At 42.0% G+C, this 7,155-nt stretch overlaps 1 non-coding gene across 1 annotated transcript; it reads right to left on the bottom strand.

Moving 5' to 3' along the window:
* Positions 1-5,165: 5,165 nt before the first annotated feature.
* LOC112481948 lies at positions 5,166-5,284 on the bottom strand. Its single transcript, XR_003047130.1, has one exon. It is a non-coding gene; the product is annotated as a 5S ribosomal RNA (ribosomal RNA).
* Between the last annotated feature and the right edge of the window lie 1,871 nt (positions 5,285-7,155).

Below are 7,155 nucleotides of genomic sequence, written 5' to 3'. Positions count from 1 at the left end.
TTTAGGACATTCTATCACTACTGACTGGATAATCCCCATAAGCACTCTCAACTCCTGTTTCCACTTTTGTAAAGTGAGAGAGTGCAGTGATGTAAATATTTCGTTCATTTATCAAATGTATCTTGAATATTCAGTATGTGCCAGGTACTTTCTCTATGTTTATGATACATCCGAGAACAAAACGTACAGAAGGTCCCTGAACAAAACTCATATTCAAGTGATAATGTATATGGAAAGGGTTTGAGTATCATCAAATGTCAACTCAACATTAGATACTCTAGCAGATGTGGTCGGTTGCCCTCCTGCCATCTATCTTCCCTTTTTGCTGGGTACCAGAGCCTTAATGATGTTTTGGCATCTATGTCTCCCATATGGACCACATTTATAGCCTCAGGAATAAATCCTCGCCATGATGGTCCCACACCCGTTTGCCAATGGTTGGGGTAGGGATGGGAATGTGAACTAAGTCAGGACAATGAGATGGGAGAGGAGATTTGTGGGAAAGATACCCTTGTTTCTATAAAGAAGACCACAGAAGAGAGAGCCTTGTTTTTGCCGCTGGAAATCATCATGTCCAGATGTTACAACCGGAACTGGCACAAAGGAATTAAGCGACTTCCTAAACAGAGGAAGAAGGCAACGATGAAGATGCAGAGCAGAGAAATGGAAAGGATCTGGGTTCTTAATGATATCGTCAGCCACGAGCTCAGCTTACCCCAAAATCTGCCCCAGTTGAGACTTGCTGCTACATTTCCAAATTCTTGAAGCCAGTGTTAATTAACATGTTCTGTTACTTGAATCCAAAGATACTATAATTGATGTGAATTGTTATTATGTTATCATTTCTCCTACTTATCAGTAAGATCGTTGATGGTATATGTGCTGCCGAAGCGAGCACAGTAAGATCATTGGGAGTGGGGTCTGCTTGATGTTTATTATTATATTTGACTCCTGGGTACATGTAGTACCATGTTTAATATAGAGTAGGTGATGAATGGGTATCTCAATGAAAATGTATCTAATGTATCAGCCACATGTTTATAACTTTGTATGCATATAATTTTTTTAGACTATTTGCAGGTCTCGGGTTTGATGCTTTATACAGTTATATGATAAATATCAACTTACTTCCAAATGTTTAGACATGGCAGATCCAAAGTTTTAAAAGAACCCCAATTTTAAAATTCATGTACTTTAAGTCCAGATTTTCAGATTCAGTATGTCTGAGGTAGGTTTACTTGAAGCGATGGCCTATAGCATAAGTCAACACAAATATCTTTTGTGAAACCCTAAGAATGTGGCTGAGGCTGCGGCTCCACTGAATGAGCAAGGATGGTCCAAGTCCCGCTGTCTGCTCTGTGCTCACTGCAGTGAGCTAAAGTGAAGGTGCGGTCCACCCCGTCTCGTGATTTTGTTTGATGAAGTCATGGGAACCGGACAAGGTTGGCCCTGGGATCTGAGCCGACAGCCTGGGGTAGTGTTTGCAGTCATGTAGTGTTTGCATATCATGGGCCAGTCGCTCTGCTTTCACAGGTGCTGAAGCTGAGACAAAAACAGCAAGAAGACAATGGTCTACCTCAGAAGGACACTGAGGATTTATGGGGAGAATTCTCGCTGATGCCCAGAGTGTGCCTGACTCCCAAAGAACTGTCCCTTCAATTAAATTCTGCTTAATGCTCAGCACTTAGTCCACGTTTGGCACTGTGAGGGTGATAAAGAGGAGAAAGACGTAATCTTTCCTCAAGGGACTAACCTTCTAGTTGGAGACTATGACAAGTCTATAACTCATTCATAGAAATGTTCATTCAATCATTAATTCCTTCACTCATTCAACCAACTCCCAGAAACTTGAAATAAAGAAGTGAATAATACAGATGTGGTCCCTCCCTGCCTCAATGGAGCAGAGAAGACATGTATTAAAGCGTTAACTACCTTATCAGTGACTTTACTATATTTGTGATATGTGCCACAAAGGAAAGAAGTACAGGGTACTATAAAAATATTGTCAGATCTTGCCCCAAATTAGGGTACCATTATCTTCACTTTATGGGTGAAAAACCACAGGAAGAATTAAGTTACTTCCCCCAAATCACCCTGTGTGGTATGATTGAACCAGATTCTCTCTCTCCAGAGTTCCTAACCATTCTACTTTGCAGGAAGATGTCAAGACTGCCTTTGCCACAGACTCTGCATTTGGCTAAAAAAAAAAAAAAAGTAGCCTGGACCTTCTAGGAGACATCTAGGCAGAGCTGTAACACTAAAGAGAATGCATTGAATGCCAGCAGGGAAGCACAGCGTGCTGCAGGGGACATTAGAGAGAGACTGCCTCTGTTTGAGAAAAACATAAATGCCTTCCTGAGGAGGGTGCCATTTCCTTCAGCCCCTGGAAGAAATACAGAAGAGATTCTGCAGGAAGAGAGAGATCCAGGGTAAAAAGGACATCCAGGCAGAGAGAAGAGTATGTAGAACAAGGAGTGAGTAGAGACAAACTGGTTACTTAAGAGCACCTTGCTCTTTCTCCTGCCTTGCCTATTTCGTCCTGACATCCTCAACAGCACACAGTACACTTGCTGGCAAGCAGACACACATAGAATTTAGCTAGTTGTTAAATATTCATTAGTGCCCTCATTTCTACAATCCTTTACAGCAAAGAAACCATATTCAACATTTATCCCAACACGTGGGGAACAGTGTGTCTCCACATGCCTCCTGCCCCATTCCTAGTCCGAGTTTAAGGAATGAGATCTTGGGAAGAAATCTAAGAAACCTAAACTTGATCTAAATGCTGCGATCTCTAGCTAACACACTCCTAGACCTATAAAGCCTTTAGGAAGGCAGGAACCACCAAAACATCTAGCCCAAAGCTTCCATTTTACTTCCTACGAATTGAGGCTCAAGATGACCACCCCAAAGCCATGAGGTCCCTTATCCAGGAATTTTATTCCCTCTCCCAGCCCCTTTTCCCTTCTTCCAACCCAACAGCACCAATAAATTTCTCTACTCTCGGGCACAAACACTGATTCATCCTCTCAGGTGTGGCTTTGTAATGTACATCATTTTTGCTACATCGCACCCCCCGACCCCACCTTTGGTTTTTGTGTGTTTGTTTTTTTGTATTTGTTTTGATGTATTTTATTTTGGTTTTGACCATATATTGAGCATTACCGTGGGCCAAAGGACTCCGGTAATTAATTTGCATACATCATTTTTGGTAATTCTACCAGTATCCTGTAAATTACAGATCTTCTTATGCCCTTTTTAGAGAAGCAAAAACAAAGACGATGGGAGATTCAGGTACTCTTCCCCAGCTCACACAGCTGGCATCTCCTTGGGCCAGGATTTCGACCCATGCCTACCTGACTCAAAGCCTGTGCTCATATCCAATCAGCTACAGTGCCTCTTACCCACAGCTTCTCCCTCGCGGAAGCCTGATTTCTGTTAGGCTAGAAACATTGACTGGTTAGCAGGCTAAATTCTCCTTGAGACATGGGCATCTCTACACACAAGTAACAGGCTTCCTCTTTTAAAAGTGCAATTCTCCCATGTGTCATTTATTTTAACCACAGTTGGCATTTTTAGACAAGACTGAAGTGGAAATTCATGCTCTATTATAATGACTTCTTCACTCAGGCAAAGAGTGTTGATTTTTAATATTAATTTTTGTTAATTTCCTTAAAAAGTTATCTAATCTTCAGAATTTTATGGAGGGGGAAAACATTGCTAACCTTAATTGTCTTAATTTTATATATCCACTTACTTTTTAGAGTCCACATATAACTCTTTAAGAAAGATAGAATCAATTTTATCTGGTACCCGAAAGGAGATGATACCACATCTCATTGTCTTTTATGACTTTCTGATGGTGTGTCAGCAATGGCTCACATTCTGGATTCATTTCTCCTGGCGTGGAACCAGAGAACATTATCTTCATTCCCAGAATGCTCTTGGACGAGGCTACATGTCAAATTACCATACATTACCCTGAAACGCCGAGACTTCTGCCGCTTACTGTGAATTTACAGTTCTTCATCCTCTTCCAAACTCCGAGCATTTCTTTTGATGTTGAAAAAGCAATTTTAAAATGTACCATATCTAATATAACACATGGACATATTCACCACACACATTCTTTTAATTAAAAGAATCGGTACACTGCCTTCTGCTGACAGTTAACACCAATGCTTTAATGCCGTCTTCTATTATTGATTTATGAGGTGCATACTCAAAGCAAATTAGGGAATAAATCATCGATGACATTGATTTGCTTACCAGCCCTCGCATAAATGTGTATAATTAATTGTGGGTGTGCTACCTGTCGCTGCTAGTTGAGACCTTCCCACAGTTCTTGGCCTCTCCTTTCTGTTACACTGTTATGGGCTTAATGGAGAAGGATTGGTAGCATACCTAAAGGTGTAGTGTGGGTGAGTTTAAGCCATCAATGCAGTCTAATATTCTGAGGTGGAAAGGAATTTTGCTCACTCAGGAGAGGTGACGGGGAGACTGTCGGAGAGGGAGTTTCTGCTTGGGTAAGGCAGCTCATTATTTCAAAGAATTTGCATGGCTCTCAGCAATACCCCTGGAACCAGTTATTTTTCAATCAGGATGGTCATAGAATCAAGTGGTTTTTACTTTCAAGGTCATGCTGGGAAAGGGTCTTGATCTGCCGGTGCCAGGTAAGAGGAACAGGTGGCCCATGCTTTTGTTTGGTCAAAGTGTCTGCTCTTAGGAGAGCAAGTCTCTCCTTGAAATGCAGGAGGAGAGCCCAGTACCCACCAGGGGGCAGGATCTTGAAAGGCAGTGGGTGTGGTGAGTGGGTGTACTTCTTGTAGAGCCAGCTTGGTTCAAATCCCAGCAATGGGATTTACTCTCACACTTTAGAGTGACCTCTGGCAAGTTAGTTAACTTCTTGGTCTCAGTTTCCTTGTCTACAAAGAAGGAAATAATAATAGTAGCTACCTCTTACGGTTGCTCTAGGATTAAATGAGAATTTGTGTCAAGTGTTTTGACTAGGGCCTGCCATGTAATTAGCATCGTATGGTCACCGTTATTATTTATTATTCTACAATTTAATTTTTTTTTTTTTTTAGGTGAGGCAACTCTTGGTTGACCTCACAGATTGCAAAAATCTTGTCAGCTTACGCTCTCTTATATTTTTTATTTTTTTACGCCTACAGCACCTGGTCTTCCTGAGTGGTCCCCCATCCAAGTACTAACCAGGCCCAACCCTGTTTAGCTTCTGAGATCAGATGGGATCTGGCTCGTTCAGGGTGGCATGGCTGCAGACTATTATTCTACAATTTAAGACTGGGTTTTTGTGTGCCTATAATTCTGAAGATCTGTGTGGCTGCACGTATTTCTGGAGAATTGGGTCCACGATATTCATCAGAGCATCAAAGGGGCCCCAGATCTTCTAAGAGTTAAAGTCTGTGCAAGGAGATCTCCTTTCTGTTTGGGGAGCTCTCCTAACTTGGGCTCTCCTCCCAGCTTTGAATATATGTGGGATACACTGCCCCAAGCCCCTCACCCTCCTTTTCAGTGATAATAATACAAACAACGACAATAATAGCAGCTAATGTTTATGGAGTAGCTATGATGTGGCAGGTCTCAACTTGTTTAAGTCACTAATTTTTCTCTGAGCCCCAGTTTTTCATCTTGTAGGGCTGTTGTAAAAATAAAAGGAGAGAATGTGGGCAGAGAAATGGATGATCAACCGGTATATAGGATATAATCAATACATCCTCTTTATTTTCCTACTTTTCGCATATCTTCTTGAAGTATGCTAGGCTTCTTCTGAATCAATTTAGAAGGTCTTCATTTAACACTTTAACTATGGTAAGCACTTGTCTAGGTCACATGGAAAACATGGGGTGATGAGGACATCTTACCAAGCCCTGTCCCATATACTGCCTAATGTCATAAGGTATGAGAAATGTATTAATTAATGTGCTTGAGTAATGTGCTTGAAGTTGTTTAATTAATTAATTAATTCAGGGCCTACCTTTGTCCAGCACTGTGCTAGGGATTCGACCTCTGCCCTCAAGGATTCGTAGTAGCTAGGGATTCTGCAGAAAAATGCATAATTGATAGTATCTGTGATTGGAGGTATTAGAGTGGGGTGTTAGAGAAGGTTTCCTGGAGAAGGTGCCACCTGAATGAGTTGAGCTGGGAAAGGTGAGGGAGGGCATCTCAGCAGAGGTCCAAATTCTGAAACTTGGGTGGTCTTTGTTTGCTAATATAAATTTAGAAGTAAAATAGAGTCTGAATACAACTCCAACTCTTTGCAGTGGCCTATATGGCCCTGTAGAGTCTGGCCTCTGATCACCTCCAAGGACACATTCTCCACCATGCTCTTACTCACTCACCACGTTTTTCCAGTTTCTTGGATGCTGAGCCTGTTCTTGATAAAAGGGCGTTGACGCTGCTGGTCCTTCCTAGACTGCCTGCCACCAGATCTTCCCAAAGCCAACTCCTTCTCACACGTCATCTCAGCTCAATAGTCACCTCCTCAGAGAGGCATACCTGACCCCCCAGTCACAGACACCACTCCCCAATTACTCCGTTTGTATCCTCACGGCCCTCCATCTGAAATCTTCCTGTCCTCCATAGCAGCCCAGAGCTCCTATCAGCCTGGGTTTCTGACTAAATACTTTGTGGTCAGAGCACTCCACCAATCCTCAATAGACAGAGAGCATGAGGAGAATAAGCTTTTGCAATTTAAGACATGACATTCTTGGGATTGCGTGTTATAACAACGTGACGTCGCCCATTCTGACAGATGCATTTCTGTGTCCTCCATGCCCCAGGATATTCAAGGCACATAATTCAATGCTCAATAATTATATATTGACTGACTGAATGAAGGAAAGTAGAAAAAATGACTGGGAAGAAGAGGGAAGGGAAAAAGTTGGAGAGAGTCGGGCTGAGGCTAAACTAAAATGACTCGTAATGGGTCATCTTCTCTAAGATGAAAAATTGTTTTAGAAAAATAAAGACTTTACAAAGTCTCCAAAAGACTGAGATACAATTATAAAGGGCAGGCGCATTTTGGATTAGCAATGGGATCCAGGAGTCTTGGGACATCCTGCTCTTTTTCAGGTAGTCATCAGGTAAAAATCCCTGAGCATAATGTAACCAATCCTTCCGGTGCCTGCAGTC

This window comes from Pteropus alecto, unplaced genomic scaffold, assembly GCF_000325575.1.
Source record: "Pteropus alecto unplaced genomic scaffold, ASM32557v1 scaffold94, whole genome shotgun sequence".
NCBI classification, from domain to species: Eukaryota; Metazoa; Chordata; class Mammalia; order Chiroptera; family Pteropodidae; genus Pteropus; species Pteropus alecto.
This window is presented reverse-complemented; position numbering and strand designations above follow the sequence as displayed.